At 43.3% G+C, this 22,186-nt stretch overlaps 2 long non-coding RNA genes across 2 annotated transcripts; both read right to left on the bottom strand.

The window, feature by feature from the left end:
- Nucleotides 1-662: 662 nt before the first annotated feature.
- Nucleotides 663-11,607, bottom strand: LOC119064961 (uncharacterized). Its single transcript, XR_005085518.2, has 3 exons — nt 11,434-11,607; nt 8,694-8,847; nt 663-1,789 (listed from the first exon to the last, which is right to left on the bottom strand). It is a non-coding gene; the product is annotated as an uncharacterized LOC119064961 (long non-coding RNA).
- A 6,314-nt stretch (nt 11,608-17,921) lies between these two features.
- LOC119064967 (uncharacterized) lies at nt 17,922-21,018 on the bottom strand. The gene is made up of 4 exons (XR_005085519.2): nt 20,902-21,018; nt 19,924-19,991; nt 19,774-19,827; nt 17,922-18,065 (listed from the first exon to the last, which is right to left on the bottom strand). It is a non-coding gene; the product is annotated as an uncharacterized LOC119064967 (long non-coding RNA).
- Nucleotides 21,019-22,186: the final 1,168 nt, after the last annotated feature.

Below are 22,186 nucleotides of genomic sequence, written 5' to 3'. Positions count from 1 at the left end.
CCAGCTGTGAGTACAGGCCAGTGGTGGCCGACTGCCTCTGTGGCCTTAGGCAAGTTAATGACCTCTCTATGCTTCAGTTTCCTCGACTGTCAAATGGGGAAAATAATAGTACCTACCTCACAGGAGTTTTGTGAGGCCAAAATGAAAAAATGATGGGACATATAAGGTGCTCAATAAATGTTCTTTTACTTCTACTATCATTATTTTAGAAATTCTTGGTGTTTAAAAAAAGTCTACCACCCCCTCGCCAAACATCTATGCATTGCTCTTCTTTTGGTGACATTTGTCTAACACTTCGAAATACAGAATTTCTGGTGTTTTGTTTTTCTTTGATGGGGTAGTGTCTTAGCTCCAGTGGATGCTGTGTTTGTATGGGCTGTCAGCAGGGAAATGCCAAGGAAGGATTTTTTTCAACCATCTAATGTGGTTTCCCAGAAATTCTAGAAAACACAAGTGTTTTTTAGGGGCAAAATAAATTTGAGGCTTCAGCAGGCCTTCACACCCTTAGAATCTACCTATCAGATGCCAGCATTTTCTCGTGCACCTGAGCCTATGCCAGAGATGGCATGGCGCTGCCAGCCGAGGTGAGAATTGTTAGTTCAGTACATTCATTTTGGTTGAAGGTATATTTTATACAGGAAGTTTAAAAGAATTGCCTTATCTTATATATTTAGACCACAATGACTTGTTTTTGTATCTTATGAATATGTTCAGGTCTGCTTCTTTATTTTACAGTTCTCAAAAGAGCATTACAAGACTATTTTTGTGAAATCTCCACACACTTCGGAATTAGGCAGACATTATTAGGGTTGTTACATTGCACTTCCAAGAAACACATTTGTCTCAGTTCCTGCATGGAAAAGATCTCTCGAAATATCTGTAGGTATGGAAATAAATTCATTGTGAAAACAGCAGCTCCTTTGATCTCTTAAATATTACAAATATAGAATCTAACTTCTTGGGTCAAGGCAAGTACTAATTTTACTCCTCTCCAAATTCTGGCGCTAAGTGTTCTCAGGAAGAATGCTGGCACACAGACACTGAGCAGCCAACACTCTTGGTGGGACCCTTGGCTGCCTTGTTGTCTGCAGCCTTTTCACGTCCCGGAAGTGCTAATCCACTGCCTGTTTGCATGGACAGGGGGTGGCACAGCCATGCGCTGGCCATGGAGATCAGCGTGGAAACCGGGCAGGGCCCCTTTGAACCAATAATGTCTTTTTTGGTTCAGAAGGTTTTGAAACTTTTGACAAATACCAGAATCACTGAGAGTTTGCTGGGTTCTCCATATTTCATTGCCTCTGTCATGGGCCTGGCAGGCTCCATCAGAGAGAAAGAAGTTCTAGGGAAGCTGAGTTCATTCGGATCAGAATAGAACAGGTGTGCTGGGGATTCCAGGGGAAAGAAGAAGCTGGGGAAAAGGTAACTAAGGAGCATAGAGGTGAAATATGAAAAAAAGAAGGACATTTGATTGAGTCATCTGGATCCAGGGCAGGCTCCACGTGACGAGAAGTCCGCTTTGTCTGAACCTGGTAGGTAGTAAGTAATCTTAAAATGGAAGCATAGTGCTTCACAGCTGCAGCTAGCATTTAACTGAACAGTTTAATACTTGGGAAGATGGAAAAATTCTATGTGTAAAGGGAGCCGCAACTCTGCCATGGCATTGGAGGAGTATTCCCCTTTGCTGAGCCCCACACCCACTGAATGCTTGAGATTTGACCACAAGTCCACGCAGGGGACATCTGTGGTCCACACGAAATCAGACCATTTGGCCATGCTGCTTCTGGTAGAGCTGTGAACAAAATAGAACAAATTGTGAGAAGGGCTTAATGTCAAGGTCTCAGTTCCACAGTCTCAGGACCAATAACTGGCTGTCCTGGCCCATGCCCACATCTCCTGCAAGGTGTGCAGTGCCCAGGGAGGCTTCTCCCAGGACAGCGAGGCGGCCTTGCAGCACACACACGGCAGGAATGCACTCAGCCACCTGCCTCCCACCCTGCCCGCTGCCTCCGTGGCCCGCCCACACTCCCACCCTCTCCATACGCCCCTTCTGTCCCCAGGCTCTGTCTTCAAAGTCGCCCCCCTTCCTTTATGCTGGTACCATCAAGGGGGCAAGCTCAATCTCCCCAGCTTTGACTAAGCGATCCTCTACACTGTGACAGGGAGAGGTTGTTTATTTTCCTCAGGAAATATCAGCATCTAGGTGGGAACCGGCTGGCTTCCTGGAAGAATGCTTCTAGAAGGACGGCCTCCTCTCGGAAATGAAACAAACTTTTTATCTAGGTACTTCCTGTTTCCTCAGTTTAAAGGGCCCTCTCCCCTGGTAAAAGGACTTCAAAGGCCCCAGCCTGCCAAGTTTAGGTTTATGAGCTTTTCCAAAAAAGTCTTTATGAGTTTACTGTAATTGGGCATTGAGTTATCCTACAGAATGTTCTTGGGTATGTAAAGAAACTTGAGTACTTATTTCTATTCAGTTAATTTCTGTTAATACTCTTGTGTGTTTCCAATCAGAACATATGTCTTCAATTATGCCTGTGGTCTGGGGCTTCAGAGGAGGACACGTGCCTTGTACAAATGTCACCGTGAGATGAAAGGCACACAGTGGCTACACGGTCATTTCTAAATGAAAATATTCAGATTTATTTATTACAACTGGCAAAGATGTAGACCCATTATACCTTTGCTTGCAAAAATTATGACAATTTATATTTCTTCATGGCAAAGATTCCATTCTGCATGTAGTTGTTCTCCTGGAGAGGCACAAATGATCATGATATGAGAGTGTCAAGATTAGAAAGTCATTTCTTAGGTATGTTGCTTTTTTAAAAAAATACTCCTTTTTATGAAGCTAACAGTTCTTCGAAGGAGGATGTAAAAAGGCTCACTAGCAACCATTTAAACCTCCTAATTAATTAGTCTATTAGGGATTGAAAAGATCTTAAGGAAAGCAGACACAAGGAAGGTTCGCTACATGAAGTTGGGAGAATTGCCACCTCTCAGAGCCTCATTTTCCCTGTGGAAAGTGGGAATGAAAACTGTTCCCCAAAGTGTTTGATGATCAAAGTCCAAAGGAGATGATAAGTGGAAAAGTGTCTTATGGACTCTTATTACTGTGGGGTTAAGGAAAGGAGGCCGCAGGGGAGGACAAGGAAGAGGGGCAGACACGGTGACGTCCCGGAGGGCAGAGCAGCCGGGGTGTTGAGAGAGGTGGAGAAAAAAGTGAGGGGCCCTGCAAAAGGGGGCATACTTCACATCTTGCACGGGGTGGCTCTGGGAGTCAGGTCGGTCGGAGGTGGTGGTGGGGGGTGCCTCCTGGTGAGAACAGTATGGGGGGTTATAAGTCAGAAGAGCTGGCGCTGGCAGCTATAACCTTGCAGCTTCTGGGGATGTTTCTCAAGCTCTCTACCCCCCAGTTTCTGGTCTGTAAGTGGAAGACGATAATAAAGTTACTGTCAGCAGTGATGGGAATAATGGGAGAATTAGTGCTATAAACTGTAAAGGGCTATGTGTACACTACTGCAGAACAGCAAGGCTTCACCAGCTCACTCTGAAGTGAGGCAGCGGCACCGCACTGCTGTGGTCACTGTCATGTTCCTCATCACCGCGTAAACCCAGGACAAAAAAGGCCTGCATCATGTGAGAATGCCCTCGATGAAGCAGTAAAAATTAAGTTGACTAAGTATTAGCCCTTGAGCAAGTGACCTAACCTCTCTCAACCTCACCTTCCTAATCTGTAAAATGGGAGATTATGGTAGTATCTGCCTCAGAAGACTGTGACATCACATCAGAAAGGCATGCAAGTCACGTAGCACAGTCAGTGTCTGCTATGCAAGGTTCACAGCCCCTTATCTATCATCCATGAGCACCTCCGGCCAGGCCTCTGGGAGGTGTAAGGGTCAATGGGCACTTCTGTAATGTAGAGCTTTCCCCCCACGTCCCCTCTCTACGTGTTTAAACGCCTCCAAAACACTACTAGTTCAAGTTTTATGTATGTCTACCTGGGGGTGGGATGTCCGTGAGCCTCTTCTTATTGTGCCTGTGTCTTCAGTATTCATCCCATTCTCTTTGTCAACAACAGTGGCTATGAAAATCCTATCGGCCTAACTCTTCCTTCCTTACTATCACTCCTCATTCTTTATAAACCAAGGCAGGTTTTAGGCCCACATCACATTCACTATGCGTTATGTAGCAGGTCAGATATGCAAAGCCACTTCCATAAGAATCACTTCCGGTCATTTGCCACTCTCCCTGCTGCTGGGGTGCAGAGGGGACAGGAGTGACTGTGGTCACCACAGCTGCAAACCCTCCCGAGGATTCAGTATCCCTGGGGCAGAGTGAGCTGAACCATCTACTGTGTCACAGGTCCTCTCTACCCTTGGCCCAGCTGCTCAATTTTGAGGCAAATTTGGCAGAAAATGGGGTTAGCTGTGAGTGAGGATCAGGTCTTAAACACTGTCTTATAGACCCTTTTCCTTCTCTTTTCTGAGTTCATGTTTACAAAGGAATAAACTAACTAAAATACCTCGTTTCCTCAGTTTGTCATCACAAGGGAACTGGATTTGACAAGTGGATTACTTAGGGAATTGTGTATTGCTCATTCATCCAACACAGATTTCTTGAGAAAATCTGTGTTACAGACAGTTCTTGCTTCTGGAGACCCTGCTGGGAACAGGGTGGACAAGGCCCCTTCTCTGATGGAAGAAAACACACAAGGAAACAAATAAACCAGAAAATAGACTGGAGGCCAAGTGTGCCAGGTAGAGATTTTGGTTAACAGCAACAAACACTGGCTTTGTTTTAACGAAAGGCAAGAGGAGGATTTTCCCTGGGGAGACACGGGGGCATCACAGTATCAAAGGAAAGGCTGAAGAGTCAAGGTTTAGAAGCTCTAAAACCAGAATAACTGAGGATCTGGGAAAATAGAAGTGACTGACAGTGTCCCTGAGAAGCACTCCCACTCAAATCAATCAGCTGCTGCAGGTGGCACCTCCTTCTGGGTCAGGATGACAGAGGGAGGGCTGCTGGTTTGTCAAGCTTCAGTCACATGCATGGTCACCTCTTGGCTGGGGGAAAGCAGGCTGTCTGGATTGACAGTCCCTTTAAGCTTCTCTCTAGCAGACAGAGTGGGAACTCCCCTAAGCAAATTTGGGGTGCTATTAGAAAAATAGGAAAAACAGAGACTTAGGAGACAAAAAGAACAAATGTCCCTGGTTTTAAAAGCAACTGACATAGGAGAGGGCTAGGGGTTTGGGTTTCTGCAGGTGGTGTGGGTCAGGGAGACCCATCCAGATTCTAAGGCAGCCACGGCCCCACAGTTCCCTACAGTGGTCGGGACAGGACTGATGGTTGATGTTTACTGTGTTTTTCTGTATACAATGCATACTTTTCCCCAAATTTTTGAGGGAGAATTAAGGATGTGCATTATACATGGGTAGTGCTAATTCTGTATCTATATAAATGTTTTTAATTCTTTTATTGATGCTAATGCATTAAAAGTGTAACTCTAGAAAGCAATAACAATATTCATATGCAAAATAGCACCCTGGAATATAATAGGTTTTGTTTCTAAATATAAATACATAAGAAATTGAAATGAAAGATTTTTTTCCTAAAAGTTTGGGCCAAAAGTGTGGGCATGCATTACATGTGGAAGCACATTAGACACAGCAAAATATAATAGTTATCTTGAGAAGGACACTGACGACTTCAAACTTCTCAAGAGCGACCAGGACGGTGGAGGGTCTAGAAAGCCTGACCTACGAATAGTTACAGCAGCGGCTGTGAACAATCCAGAGCCTCTAAAAGAGGTGCGACTTGTCTCACTGTTATGCTGTCTTCAAAATGAGCTGAATAGCATATTTTATTCCCTTTTTAAACATAATGTATTATACTCTTAGTCTACCAAAGGAAAGCTTTAGAATCGATATCTCAAACTTCAATAATTTGCTATTTTTGCATTTTTATTTATGCCCCTGTAAAATGAATTTGAGCCAAATAAGTTTTGAGGTCTCTCCCTCTTTTTTAAAGATTTCATTTATTTATTTTCAGAGAGAGGGGAAGGGAGGGGAAAATAGAGCGAGAGAAACACTGATGTGTGAGAGATACATGGATTGGTTGACTCTTGCATGCCCCAACTGGGGACCTGGCCCGCAACCCAGGCATGTGCCCTGACCGGGAATTGAACCCATGACCTTTTGGTTCACACCAGCACTCAATCTACTGAGCTACATCAGCTGGGGCTGAAGTCTCTTAATTTTTAAAATTCTATGTTCTGTAAATCTCATCATATTTACCAATCTCTTATGAGATAGTTTGTTGTGTTAAAACAAACAAACAAAAAAACCACACCAGACCCCAAATGGAGATACTCGTCCTAAACCCCACCAAGACTTACTACCTGATCTAATTTTCCTAGGAGTGGAATTTTAAGCCAATCAGTCTGGAGCTTCCAGGTCTGACTAGAGAAGAAACCTGCCTGATAAAACCCCCTTCCCTCACCTAAGGGAGGGTGACCTTGCCTGAAATAATCTACACTTTCACCTTGCTGGTTTTTCCCTGTTTCTTTCTGCCCAGAAAAGCTTTCCATTTTGTTTTTTCTTAATATCGTTTTGTGTATTCATTTTAGGGAGAGCAAGGAAAGGAGAGAGCGCGTGAAAGAGAGAGAGACATCAATTTGTTTTCCCACTTACTGTGCCTATGTCTTCAGTCAGTATTCACCTAATTTGTTCATTGGTTGATTCTTGTATGTGTCCTGATAGGGGATCGAACCCAGAACCTTGGCATGTTGAGATGATGCTCTAACCAACTGAGCTGCCTGGCCAGGCCAAACAAAATCTTTCATCTTGTACAGACCTTCAGAACACCTTTCAATTTACTGGATGGGATGCTGCCTGATTCATGAATCCTTCATCTAGATCTTTAAATTTACTTGGCTGAATTTTTGATGCTTTGATAGTTGTAAATAATATTATTACTAACATGGTATCTTTTTGCCAAAATCTATTGTATTTTTTTTCCTAAGAGTGTTAATTGCATAATCTTCCTTTACTTTTTATTTTTATTTTTAACATTAGTTCATTGTTGTTCAATTACAGTTGTCTGCATTTTCTCCCTCCCCCTCCCCCCACCCGTTCCAAACCCACCGCCTTCCCTTGCTTCCACCCCCCCCCTTGGTTTTGTTCATGTGTCCGTTACAATGGTTCCTGAAAACACTTCTCCCCATTGTCCCTTCCCCATCCCCTCTGGCTATTGTTAGATTGTTCTTAATTTCAAAATCTTCCTTTAGTAGAGAAGAGTCAGATAAAAATTCTTCCATTTTAAAGATTAGGAAACAAGAAACATAATGGTTCACAGAGAAGGGGAAAATACATTCCATTTCACCTAGTCACACTGAAGTGCACTATTTTGGTCTGTTTTGTAATAAGTATATATCAGACACTATTAGATATCAAGCTCGATGGGATTATTGTCAAACAGATAATTTTATATTTATCCAAATGTTATTTATGGCATTAGGTCTGTTTGGTCATTTCCTTGTGCCAAGTTTTTAAAAATAGTTATGATAAAAGGTGAGCATAAGAACTCAACAATGAAAATGAAGATTTTTATTTCCATACTAAGAGGCAATTACAATTTGCAATTTAATTAGGAAAACACAATGAAAGAAATCAAGAGTGTCTATTCTCCTGCTGAAGGAGACCCTCATGTGAAATGCAGTTGTGGCTAATTCACTAGTCTGTGGGCTGGAACCAGTGCCTTGCTCAGGGCCAGACAATGTTCTCCTCGGGGGCCAGAGATCAAAGATCTTTCATGAAACAAATGCTAAGAATCACATAACTTGGAATATGCCCATCTACTGCCATATTTCACAGCATGTAATGTATTCCCCTATATTTTTTCCTGACATTTGATATGCAATGGCTTAGATGTATCACATGCTTGGGCTTATCAATAAATTATTGGTATATGGACACTGAGCTGAATCCAAGGCAAAGCTGCCTGATCTCTGCAAACAAGCTGAGTAAGTTCCCAAGGCGCTAGGCCACTTTGTAGAGGTAGAGGCAGGGCAGTAGGTCTAACCCCTGACCCAGGGATAAGAAGAAAGGCCCAGCTTGCCAGCCATGTGTTCAGAACAGCATGACCAAGGAGAAGGATGCAAGGAGAAAAGTCACATGTTGAGTGCTGGTCTCCTAGATCTGGCTCTGTCAGTGAAAGCTGTGTGACTTTTAAGTAAGATTTCTACTTCTCTGAGCCTTCCTTATTTCTCCTGTAAGAGAAACAAAGTAGTCACATGTAAAAAAAAAAGGAAGAAGAGAGAAAGAAAAGGTACTAGGCAATGGGAAGATATATGAAGGCACAGCACAAAGTCAGCTTTCTTCTTTTAGAGCAAACTGCATGCAGGTAAAGGGAACTTCTTTCCCATCCCATCAGCTGACCAAACAGGTGTGCCATGCAGACCTCACCCTGGTTGTTCCTTGGTCTTCATTTCTGTCTCCCCAGCAGGCACTACACCAGTGACAGTGGGCTGTCAAGGCATTTATGTCCATTCCAATTCTCCAGTGAGTGTACCTGCCAGGTGCTGGTCTAGGGGCTGCAGATACTGTCATGGACCAGAAAACCCACACAAATCCTGCTCCCATGGACCGTCTAGTCAGGGCACACCCACCAAAGCAGGCAAATCAATATATAATACTTACATCAGCCACTGGTGAGAAGATCTTTGAGGAAAACAGCTGGTTGAATGGTCAGGTCCCACTGGACATGGCCGCCATTTTAGCTGGGTGGGGCTTCCCTGATAAGGTGGCATCCAGCAGAGTCTGAATGAAAGGAAGGCAGGTGTCCCCACAGTCCCTTGGTAAGAGCAGAGAAAGGATAGTTAGGGCAAAGGTCATGAGGGTAGGGTAAGCTCCAGGTGTTCAAGGAACATGAAGACCGATGTGGCTGGGGTGATGAGGGAGAGGAGACTGGGCAGCGCTGGTGATTTCTGTTCTGACAGAAGGAGAACCATGGGGAGTGGTTACCTCTTAGCCTCCAGAGCCTGGAAAGCATGCAGATGACAGCACAGTCTGGACTTAGAGGTACCTAGGCTGTTAGTGCTGGCTGGACTCGGAGAGAAAAGCAGTGCTCTGGGCAGGTGTGTGACCCGTGCAGGCCCACAGCTCCCATGCTCAGAAGTGGGGCCCCATTTGGCTTTAAGGCTTTGTGGCAGCCACACTGAAATTCTGAACAATTTTATTTTTGCATTTGTGGTAAGTAAAATTCAGTGGGTTTGTGGAGTCTGTGCCAGGGGCTTGGAACCTGGGTTCAGACCCAGCCCTTTCTCCTGCTGTCCTTACACTGGATTTTGGGTCACCAGCTCCCGCTCCTGCCTAGGACCACTGCTGGCCTCACCTGGGGTGGCCTGGGCCTGGGGGCAGGAGGGCCAGTGGAGGCCTGGCCATGCCCCCTGCACACCCAAGAACAGGGTGGGTCCCTGACGGTCTGTACCCACCCTGCCAGTATCCTTGTGCTTGAGGGAACTGACATTAAATAGCAAATAAAACAACATAGGTCAAGGGAGATGGCAGAAGAAAGGGAAGATTTTTCTTGCTTCTTGATCAATGGACCCATATTTTGATTTTGCAGTGGCCCCTGGCGCTTCTTGTGGCCGGGGATGGAGTGTCGACCGCTAGGCTGCAGCTTCTGCTGCGGAGCCTCAGTTAAACCTCTGGGCGCTTCCTGTGGGTGCTGCTGCCCTCTGCTGGGGAGCGTGGGCTTCAGCTCTGCATTGAGGCTCACACGGAAAATGCTCCCAAATAGAGTATCAATACCCAACAACAGTCAATGGTTTCATCCTTGATGTTGTTGCAGGTTTGAATAGCAAATTCCACCGTGAACTGCATTGTACACATTGAACTGTTTTGTTGCAAAACAAAACCTTAGTATCCAGATGTAAGGCATACATTTTGAACAGCTGGTGATACTGGTTGATTTGTCATCATATAATATTGCTTACCATATATGAAATATGCTTTATAATTAAAAAATTATTTGAGTTAATGGTAACTTTGTCCAGGATTTAAAGAATGCAATTAGTTTTCAAGTGCCATGTGCCTGGCGATTTTTCCTTTCATCGGACATAGGGAGAACAGCCTAGGTAACATTTCTTTAGTGACTGTAAGACACTGAGAGTTTAATATTTAACCATTTAACCACTGTCTCTGAGAGAGCTTCTTTTTGGCAAGGAAGGTACCAAAACCATAGGGAAAAAAGCTATTAAAATTGGTGGACTTTGCCCTGATTAGTGTGGCTCAGTGGACTGAGCACGAGCTGCGAACCAAAGGGTCACCAGTTCGATTTCCAGTCAGGGAACATGCCTGGGCTGCAGGCCAGGTCCCCAGTAGGGCGTGCGCAAGAGACTACCAAACACTGACGTTTTTCTCCCTCTCTTCCTCTCTCCTTCCCCTCTCTCTAAAAATAAATTAATAAAATCTTTAAAAATAAAAATAATACAAGTTTAAAAAAGAATCGGTGGACTTCTGTTTGTCTTTACCTATTCTGCCCATGTAAGCTGAGCTCCCTCGTGTATAAAGATGGTGGTGTGCTTATCCCAGTGGAAGTTCCTGTCTAGACTTGGCTGTGTGCTAAGCACAGGGGCAGGTACGTCATCTTCCTTGTCTCACTTAAATTTCATAACAGCTTTGCAAGAGAGAGAATATATTTGCCCCAGGAAACTGGGCAGCAATGAAGTTAAAGAGCTTTCCTGAGGTTGGTCTAGTTAAGTGGTAGTTTGCACTCCATGCCAGACCTGCCTCAACTCCAAAGCCCTATGTCCTGGCACTAAACTGTGTGGCCGGTCGCCTGAGTACCGAACCGACTGTGATCCTGGTTACTGCTGTAGAGAACGAAAGTTGTAAAGGCTTAACAGGTTTTGCAATGCAGTGACACGTTACAATTTACAGATGTCAAAATTGCAGCCCCAAGGACTGAAGTAACCTGCCCTAAGCTGAGTATGAAAGGGCAGAACTGCATGCAGGCCCCTGGTCTCCTTACCCCCAGCTCAGGGCTCTTTCCCATAGATCACACTCACAGAATAAATCCATTTTGGACACTGAAGATAACATTTTTTGTTCCCTCTTTCCTATCTCCTATATGGTGTTTGGGCCCTTTAATAACTACCTAGAGAACTTGATGTAAAAAATAAATGACCGGGTACAATAGTTTAAATGAATTACATACTGAGAAAGGAAAGAGAAAGGAAGCTGACCATGTAGGCTGCTCACTGTCACTTTCTTATCACCCAGGGCAAACTTCCAATCAGTTGTTCAATCAGCCAACAGTCATTGAGCATCTTCTGTAAGCCAGGTACCAAGAGAGGGGCTAGACATTCAGAAATAAGTAACTGCCGACAGGGGACTCACAGGCGCACAGAACGAACAAACAGGTCAACAAAAGTACCTTGCAGTGCGAGTCCTATGAGCACACTGTTGTGGGTCTGCAGAAAGAAGAGCAGCAAATTCCACGTGGGACAGCCCAGGGAGGCCCCACTGAGGGACCACGGGGGCCTGCAGCGCGGAGTGCCATTCACACTGTTTCCCAGTCCTTCTCAGGAGGAGATACGCACCCTGATATTCCAACCTGTGCACACAAGAGAGTCCTAAGATAGTCTAGAAACCAGAAAGAGTAAAATTCTTTGGAAGCAATTAAATCATTTGGGATAATAAAGAACAGAGATGTGGATTACTAGAAGATTGCAGTGAATTTAAATTCTCTAGAGGTATTGAGCAGCAAATAAAAGCCTTATTTTAGCTTGGTTAAACACAAAGTAATTGGAATAGTTAAATTAGTATGCTAATGTAATCAAAAATTTAAAGCAAAAACAAACGTTAGCTAAAAGAGGGATAATAATGTATGACCTTAAACAAATTCCAACTGAAACATTTTTCCACTTACAAACAGAATTGACTTTAGGGTCCCAGACATATTACACTGAGCTCAGGGAAAAAATTAATACCTGGGGTTGATTAACATTCCTCTGTTATTCCTGACAGATTATAGAATTACATATTTTTTAAGTTTTAGAAAAACAGAAAATGGAATTGATTATTTATTTAACCTCAGAATTGGGAAAGACTGTTTAAGTTTAAAAGTAGTACAAGATTAAAAGAGGAAAAATATTACAAATTTAACTAAAGATAAGAGTTTCCTTATGTAAAATGAAGACACACACCATCAACATATAAAACAAGCTCTAGTACAGGGGGAATAGTTATAGCAAATAAGCTAATAATTATATAGAACTAATTATACTTATGTATAAAATTATATAACTTAATTATCAGAAAAACTGATTAAAAATTCTCTAACATGCTGATAAAGAGATGTGTTAGTCAGATATCACTACAATAATAATATCACATAACTAATCGCCTAAAAGTCAGTGGTTTCCAACAGCAGCATTTATTCTCACACATCAATGGTATTTATGGTCAACTTGGACTTGACTGACTTAGGTAGACCTGGGCTGGGTGATTGCTTCAGGTTGCCAGGTCACTGGGCTGGGCTCCAGGACTGGGTTTGGGTACAGGTCTATTCCGGGTGTACCTTGGCACTCTACGATCAGTGATCACCTGGGGCTGGTTCTCAGGGTGATGGAAAAGTTGAAGAGCTAAGCCAGTCTGAGCAAACACAGTTGAAGCCTTTTACGTATGTTGTGTCTGTTAACATTCTGTTGGCCAAACCATGTCACATGGTCAAGCCAACATCACTGGGGCAAGGAATGGTCTTCCACTCACAGTGGGAGAGAAAGTGGAATTAATCTCAGTGATTACAATGGGAAAAGGGAATTAACTGGCCACCCACAAAGTTGGAAAACCCCAAGTAATAGACATATTGAAAGATGACCAACCTCTTTAGTAATGTAATAAGTGGAAATTAAAAATGAATTGAGGTAGCACTTATTACTAATAACAAGGAAAGTGTTAAAGAAATTAGATGACTCAATAGTAAAAATTCTTCCCAAGCAGAACAACATGAGATGCTGATGGCTTTACATATGAGTTCAACTAGATTTTCTACAAACAGATCATTTCATCTTCTGTAAATTCTTCCAGAAGGCTGAAAGAGTGTGAATATTTCTCATGCACTCTGTGACATCAAAACAAGAAAAGCACTGGTATAAATTACAGTTCAATCTCACTCTTAAGCATACCTGTAAAAACCCAAAATAAATATTACTAAATAGAATCTAACAGTGTATAAAAAAGATAGCGTAATAGATACCCCAGACAGCATGGCTTCAATAAAAGAGACATTGTTAGTTTGGCTCTCCCGGCAGAATGGACAGCTCTGCTTTAACAAATTATGGAGAGACCTAGGTTCCTTCTTCCTCATCCTGAGGTCATTCCCTAGAGTGCCGTGCTCACTGAGCAATCAAGGCTGGCAACTCCCACGTCAGTGTTGTGATCAGCGTGAGGAAAAGTCCAGGGAAAGCATGTTTAATTGGGAGCTGCTGAGATGCCGCACCATCACTCCCGGGAGCTGTGTGCCCAGGAAGAGGAGGATGGAATTTTTACAGATAATCAGGAACCTGCCACATGGAATAACTCTGATGAAAGATGTTCGAGATCTACATACAGAATATCATCAGGTTATTGGAAGACATTAAAAAAACACCCAAGAAAATGGAATGATACTCATGTTTTCTGAGAGCGCTACTCAATGTCGACTCAATCAAGTTGTTTATTCTCTGCAAATTCCAAATAAAAACCAAAAAAAATTTTTATTGAAATTGGCAGGTTGTTTTTAAAATGTACATGGAAGAGAAAAAGGTAAAAAACTGTCAAAAAAAACATAAGGCAGATGGACTTGCTCTGCCTGATATAATGACCTATCATGAATGTGTTTTTATGCACGGGATATTGGCACAGGGTCATGTGGGGGCGACCTCTCCGAGAGTGCCCCCCGGAGCCACGGACGCGCATGAATGAGTAAGAATAGGGCCGAGAGAAGATGAGATCTGCTTGGGGAGGAAGGAGGAGTGGCTGTGGCCAGTTTCTCAGGGGAGAAAAAGGCCAGCAGTGCCTTTCTCCATAGCCTTTTATTGGGTTGTAATACACAGGCATACAGGGCGGCAAGGATCAAACAGTAGATAACAAAGATATCTGAGGGCTTACTATGAGTCAGTGTCTGTCAGGAAGAGAGTTGCAGAAACTTTGGGAGACATACTCATTTCCTCTTGAACTTTTATCATATGGATGAAAGCACTCTTAGCAGAACAGATTTCACAGGTTTATCAGCAAGTCTTTGTGGTGCCAGGACGCGCTCTAGCAAGGCAAGGAGCTGCACCCCTCCCCATCAGGTATTCAGGCTTAAGGGGATTAGAACCAGGTTAGCGCTTCCCCAGAGGACATGGAGACTCGGGCTTTGTTAAAGCTGTGGGGTGAGAGTCCATTGCTGTTTGTTGCAGCACACACCCCCCCCTGCCCCCACCGCCCCGAATCCTTCCATGAAGGCCTCTCAAGTGATAGAGTCTGGCTTAGGTTGCCCCCCACTGTGAGGGGTCTTACCCGTCATTGACTTCTGACCAAGCTCTGGGGGCAGGGAGAGGAACTGAGGCAGCGTTTGCTACCAGAGACAGGCTTTGTCTCCTGTGGCTGGCATTCCAAAGGTTGTCTCTCACCCTTAGCCACAAGGGGTAGAGATACAATTCCTAAAACTAGGCAGAGCGGTTTACTACAGGGTAAGACAAATTGACTAGTAGAACAAAAACATTCAGAAAGAAGCCCACATCCTTAGGAAATTTTGATATATGACAGAAGTGGCATTGCAGATAATTGGGTGAAGAAGGAAATATTTAATATATGGTTCTGGAACAGCTGAATATTCACATGAATAAAATTGAAATAGGATTCCCATTTCCTACAAAACACAAAAATCAATTCCAGTTGATCAAGTATGTAAAATGTAAAAGGCAGAACTTTAATACTTTTAGAACCAAATATAAGAGAATATCTTTCTGACCTTGGAATTTCCCTTTTCTAAAAAGACTTTATTTATTTTTAGAGATATAGGGAGGGAGGCAGAAAGAGAGGGAGAGAAGCATCTATGTGAGAGACAAACATTGATCAGTTGCCTCTTGCATGAGTACCAACAGGGGACCAAATCCGCAAATCAGGCATGTGCTTTGACTGGGAATCGAACCAGCGACCTTTTGCTTTGCAGGATGATGCCCAACCAACTAAGCCACACCAGCCAGAGCTAACCTTGGAATTTCTTGAACAAGACACAGAAATTCATGAAAGAAAAAGTTGATCGATTTGACTACTTTAAATTTAAGACTTCTTCAAAAATTACCATAAAGCAAGAAAATTGAAACCTTCATTGAGAGACTATATTTGTAATATACATAATCAACAAATGCTTAGTACTCAGAATATGGAACAAGCTTCTACAAATCTATGAGAGATGACTAAATGCAATTGAAAATGGGCAAAAGATGTGAAGTGGTATTTTGCAGACAGTGGAAGAGATGCTTCGTTTCATTAGTAATCTGGGAAATACTAAGTGGGACCACAATTATATATTACTTTATAGCCACCAGCTTTCCAACAATGAAAAGTCTGACCCTATGGAGCACTGGAGAGATGAGGCTGAATGGGACACCTTGTGTATTGCTGCAGGAGATGTGCAGTGATACAGCTAATGTTTCCACTGGTGCATTGGAAAAGTGTTTGTCGCTTATCGTGAATGCTTTTTGATACACAAAGTGATTTTTATGAGATGTTCACATAGATTCATAATAACAAAAGCTGAAAACAATCCAACAGGAAAAGGATGGAATATTATAGAGCAATAAAAACAGATGAACTTCAGTTATGTGCCTAGTGTAGATGAATCTTAGAAACGTAATGTTGAGTGAAAAGCAAGTTGTGGAACTCTGTTACATATTATTGTTATAAAGCTAAAACCCAAACACACTAACACAGTATTGTTACATATGTGATAGCATCATTTTACAAAAAAGACAGGAGAATGACTGACGTACAACTCAGGAACCAGGTTGCCGTGGGAGCGGCTTGAGGAGGGCGGGGGCAGGGCAGAGGAGTGGCTAATCATTGGACACACTTTACCAGCTGGGTTATGGGTTTAGGTCTTTTATTTTACTTAATAACACATGGGTTACAAACATACTTTCGTGTTTTCAGTGTTACCTGTAAAAATATGATAAAGAAGGAGAGAAATTGGATATTGTTTCTGTGCATCAAATATGCAAAGCATTTAAAAACTAAGAGAAAGAAGAAAGAGCTTTTCTTGTGTGTGAATGATAGGAGCGTAAACTGGTGCAGCCTTTTTAGCTGCAGATCCTGGGGGACTCTCATTCTCTGAAAAAAACTCCTTGCAAAATCTTTCGTGATTAGGTTTCAGACACTATAGCATAAAGTAACAATTAGGGAATTTGAGACGTTAGGAAAACTGGTCTGAATATAACAGATATCCTGAGAAGGGCTGTTTAATATGCTATAGATTATGTTAAAATTGATGTTTACATTTTTCAATTGGCTTTGCCATAAGAACTGAAGTTTATTTCATCATAAGCATATAAAACAAGCAAAGGGAAGCAAAGAACCTGCCTTCCGATATATACATTTTAATTATAGCCCTAAATTAATGTCACATTCTCAAAAGACTCATAACGCATTAGAAACTCAAAAAGTGGTAACGGGACTGCAGCCGTGCCAAACAGAATTACCTGGGGAAGCTGTCTTAGGTCTAGGGACAGAAATTATGATTTTTGCACTATTTATACCATTTGAGCAGCCTCAGACTGGAGGGAAAAAGTGGACTTTCAGGGAAAATACAAAAGTCGAGGAAAAACTCAGCCTACCCAGTTTGCACCAGGATCGTTTAGGACATTAACTATAGTATTCTGAACTGTAACCAAATTTTAGAGGGGAAAAAGGCCTTTAAACTCTCGGACACTAAATCCCAGGGTAAATCCCAGGCAGGTTCCAAAAGCACAGCCCACCGTGTAATCTACACAGGCTGGGGTGGGTGGAGCTAGTGTCGATAGTATCTATTAACAGCAGCGGTGGTCAGTGACCCCTGCTACTCGAGAGAAAGATGGACGGACAGTGAAGTTCCAGCCCCAGGCCACATGGCCCCAGGACTGAGAAGTCTGCCTCTAGGTCTCTTCCAGCTCCGCTTTCCCTGCTCTGCTGAAAGGTGCTCCATCCACTCTCGCGGCTGCCAGGCTGGTGCGCGCAGGGCGGCAGTGGAAGCAGCATTTGGGAGGCCCAGAGCCTCTAGAGTGGGACCAGTACCTACAGAAAGCACGTCCTCAGGCTTTGTGTGGTCCGCAGCCTAGGAGCCAGGGGGCGTGTTCCGAATGGGGAGGTGTGGCTCCCTGATGCTGGGTGGGGAACTGTCTGCACGCTCCACTCAAGCCTTGCACAGGACAAGGACAAGAAGCCTAGCCAGACAGATTTGTTTTCTGAGGAGCTGCTTGTTACACTGTCTTAGATGGCAGCTCCCTTATTTTACATTCCTACCAACGGGGTGGGAGGGTTCCAGTTTTTCCCCATCCTTGCCCCTGATTATATTTTATGTAACAAAGCATACCACTGAGACGTATCTGCTTCCATTTAAAGAATACCATCACAGCTGCTTTATTCTTTTCTCTCTCTTTCTCTCAAGCATTTCTTTTAATTTTTTTCTTACCTAAACCCCAGGACTCATAACTTTGGTTTTGGGGATGGGGTGCAGAGAGCAGCCAGGCCTTCAGGCATAAGCCTTAATGTTCACGATCATCATGAATTATACCAGCATGGCATTTTGTAGCTTATAAAATCATTTTATATCCATTATCTTTTTGATTTCTGTCCTATAAGTAAGGTAGGCAATGCATGAAATGGGGCTCATGGCCCGTAAGTTACCTGCTTAGGCTATTCAGCGAATGTGAGGCTGGAAACATCTGATTTGGGACACATCCCCAGCTTTTCCCGTCACATCGGAGACTTCTTCTGTCCACTTCCTCGGCTGGCACACACCAGTGCAATTCTTCTTCCAGATATATGGGGGGACTGGGTATTCTAGGATAGAAATAACTCTCAGTTCAAATGCTTGGAACTTCTGTAAAATACACAATTACGAGTATACTTTAAAGTACAAGTACTGGACACAGCTGTGGACCTCTGCAATTACCGCCTGGTCTCACTCGGTGCTCCAGCTGCTGCTGAGGCAAATCTCGCACCAGCTTCCCCTTAGGCTCAGCAGACAGCACCTCTCCAGGACCCTGCCCTGCGTATCTAGTTTTCCTCCCTGAGGAAGCAGCTGACACCATGGCCTGTGGTACCATTAGGAACCTCTCATGTCTCACACATGCACACTCTGGAAAACTAGGTGAGTTAATGTCATGGGACTACCTGTGACCAATAGGAAGGGGAAGCCAGTGAATAAAGGAACTCTCCCTTTTGCCTCCCAGGAGGACATTTCTGAGCTGAGTTCCATAGACGAACGAACAGCATTCACTCTTAGCAGTACCAACTCAGTGATGCATCAATTCTTAATTTTTCCTCCTCTCACATTCTACAACTCCCCTCTGTATAACTGCTTCTTGAGGTCACTCACCCAACAATCTACTTGAACACAAGGTTTTTAAAATTTGTTTGTTTTTTTTTTTTCCTCCCAGGCTTTGCTTCCAGGGGCTTCGTGCTGAGACAGTTCTAGAAGTGAGTACATTCTCAGGGTAGGATGTTGGCCAATCACTTTTTAGTCTGACCAGTGAGGACTTCATTGCTGGCAGAAGCAGAGAATGATACTCCTGAACTGCAGCAGCATCCAAATCCCTAGGCTTCTCACATGCATTGAGATAGCTGGTAAGTTTTAGTTAGCACTTAATAGTTTGGGACAAACAAAATTATATGGACTGTGGAAGAGCTACATGGGAGACTGAAGGCACAGCCTTGATTTATTTCCCAAGCCAAAGTCAGGGCCCTGATACAAACCAAATAGGTTCTCGAGAGCCAGGATAGAAATGATTGGATTAACGAGATTAAGCATTTTGAGCCCCAGACTTCCTTGAACCATCTGGACTGGTAGAGGCGGCCCCCTCCGTCTTGCTAGAGGACCAAGACTTTGCTGCCTTGATTGTAAAAATGTTACCTAAGGCAAGTAACTACCTCATAATATTATGCTGTACTCCTCAAAATCTGTCCACATCATCCCTCCAATGCCAGCAGGCTGGTATTCAAAGTCTGCTTTTGCTCAGCCTGAGCAGAAAGTTGGCACACATGTGTGTGCACACACATTTATTTGGTAGTTTTTCAGTGGTGCCAGTGTGATCAATGGCTGGAGAACACTGGTCCAGGAACCACATGGCAGAAAGTGGAGCGGACTCTCTTACCAACACTCCCAGTGACCCATTCAACATTTGTGCTTCCTGGAAACCCTTGAACTCTGCTGGATTGAAGGCCTTGATTTACTGTAATTGTTCCGTTCAACTTGAAGCTACCACTATAGTCTGGTCACGTTGAGCTTCCTCGTGATGCTAGACCAGCAGGGAAGGAAAGGAGTCACTTTTGTAATAGAAGGTATTGATCCTGGTTATTACAAGGATCTAGACTTATTGTTGCACCATGGGGCAACAAAGCATCTGCCTGGAATGCAGGGGGTTCACTGGGCATCTTGGGGAGCTTCAAAGCCCAGCAATAACAACAAACAGGCAGTTGTAGCAGTTATGGTGCAACAAAGACAAGGCAACTCAGGGTCAGGCCACTTGGGGAGAAAGATCAGGGTTACCTTATGCTGCAAGCAATCTGGCTTGGTCAAAGTCCCAGCAGAGGTAAAGAACATCTGGAATGGTAAGTAAAGGAAGAAGATATTGCTGTTCAACAACTTTCTAGGAAACAGGTGTAACAGGAGAGACTGCAGCTTATTCCAGTAACCCACCTGTAGCAAGACTTCATGGAGATTTCTGCTGGCCACAGCCACAAAGGGAACTCAGTAATGGATTGGAACTAATGAAAAGCATTAGAAAGATGAGTGATACAAACAGACATACTCAGATGAAGTTTATAAAATGTAGAAAGACAGAGCCTAAGTCCTCTGGAACATCATCTAACTCTATGAGCTATTTAAAAAATCAAGTATTCATATATATTACAAATGATGGCCACAAAATATCTAGTTAGGCACCTTGGGACCTCACTCAGTTTTCCCAATTGCTGTCAGTGGCCTCATTGTATTTTTTGGAGTCTTGTCAATGGTCTGAAATCTTTTCCCTTTCAAAGGTTATTTTAGTTTTGGGAAAAGCTAGAAGTCAGAGGGCACCAAATCTGGGCTGTAGGGGGGCTGAGTCACTTGGGTGATTTGAAGTTTCACCAAAAAACTCTGCGTGAGACGTGTGTGTGAGCAGGTGCATTGTGATGAACCTGCCGATCACCTGTTGGCCATAGCTGCAGCCTTCTGAATCATCCAAATAGTTCCCATGGAGGAATGTTCAAGCTTAACATAAAATCTGAGGCAGATTTGTTGCTCTACTCAGTCATTTTTAATGCAATGGCCACACAGTACACATGCTCACTCAATGGCATCTCCCGCCCTCACTGACTGGTACAGCAAACTTGTCATTGTTCGCACATGCGCATTCCAGTCCACTCTCCTTGGCTGTCAGGTTACATCCCTGTCTCACAAACCATTCTTGTTATTTAACAATGGCTGGACTTTTTCTGGGCAGGCGTCCTATAAGCAGCAGCAGACTGGATGCACAGGGAAATAGACAGATCCAACATTGCTCTGGGGGATTTTAACACTCCTCTCTCAGTAATTGGTAGCTCAGGGAGACACATATTAGAAAAGATATATAATATTTGGACCAGAAAATTAAAACTCTTGATCTAATAAACACACATAGAACCCAATGCTTACAAATGAGAAGCCACACCAGTAGAGTCCCCTCAGGAACACTGGGGCCTCTGTGAAGAAAGAGGCCACCGAGCGTCTGTACCAACTTCAACGTCTGAGTCAGACAGGCCACGCTTTCTTGCCACACTGCCAGTAAATTAGAAATGGAGAGTAAAAACGTATCTCCAAAAGCTCATGCATTTAGAAGTTAAAAACACAATTGTAAATAACTCATGGGTCAAAAAGTAATTGTAAAGGAAATGTATAATTCAATGATATTGAAAGCACCACATAAAAATGTATGGGAAATTTATTTGAAAAAAGAAAGATGGGAAATTAATGAGCTAAGCTTTCAACTTGAGAATCACTTGGGTGATTCTTGAGAAGTTTGAAACAGTGCAATAGAATAAACCCAAGCAACACAGAAGAGAGGAAATAATAATAATTAGAGCAGGAATTAGTAAAATTGTAAATAAAGTACAGTAGGCTCAACAACATCAAAAGATTAAAAAAAGACAAAATAGAGGCAAACCTTAGGAAGAATGACTTAAGAAAAAAATATTAATTAAAAAATGGCATACCTAAACATCATTAGGAACAATATGAATGTAACTACAGAAGTAGCAAGTATTTAGAATTAATTAATAAGAAAATACTATAGCCCTGGCCAGGTAGTTCAGTTGGTTACAGTGCCGTCCTGATATGCCAAGGTTCGATCCCCAGTCAGGGCCCATATAATAATCAACCCATGAATGCATATATAAGTAGAACAACAAATTGATGTTTCTCTCTCCCTCTCCTCCTCTGCTTCCCTCTCCCTTCCTCTCTCTTTCTTCAATCAATGAATCAACCAGTAAATGGATAAGGAAGATACTATACCTGACTTTATACCAGTTGTGGAGGCTCCAGAGACAGGTGGTCCAGACTCCCCTCCAAGGAGGGACTTGTTGCCTCAGCTGGGAGAGTACTGTGAGCCTCACCTGTAGAAAGCCCCCTCCCCCGAGAGTCTACCTTCCCCAGTTCACATCCAGTGCCTGGTGTGGGTGAGGACATAATGCTCTAGCCATTTCGCCCACCTTGGAACAGCTCTGAGCATGTCATATATGCAGAGGTGTGTTTGTAAATGTTCAACGCCTGGTTCCTTGGTGGGGGGAAAGCTACTGACTTGTAGTGTTTGCCGATTTCTGTGGTGTAAATACACTCCCAGTGGATGACATCAAAGGCTTCAAAGTGATACCGTGAGTGTGGAGTTGGAGAGAGATTCCCAACAGGACATTATTATACAGGGTGGGGCAAAAGTAGGTTTACG

The sequence above is a fragment of the Artibeus jamaicensis genome, unplaced genomic scaffold, assembly GCF_021234435.1.
Source record: "Artibeus jamaicensis isolate MK-2021 breed Jamaican fruit bat unplaced genomic scaffold, CSHL_Jam_final contig_793, whole genome shotgun sequence".
Taxonomy (NCBI): Eukaryota; Metazoa; Chordata; class Mammalia; order Chiroptera; family Phyllostomidae; genus Artibeus; species Artibeus jamaicensis.
Note: the sequence above shows the minus strand (reverse complement) of the source record. Positions and strands in the feature narration are given on the sequence as shown.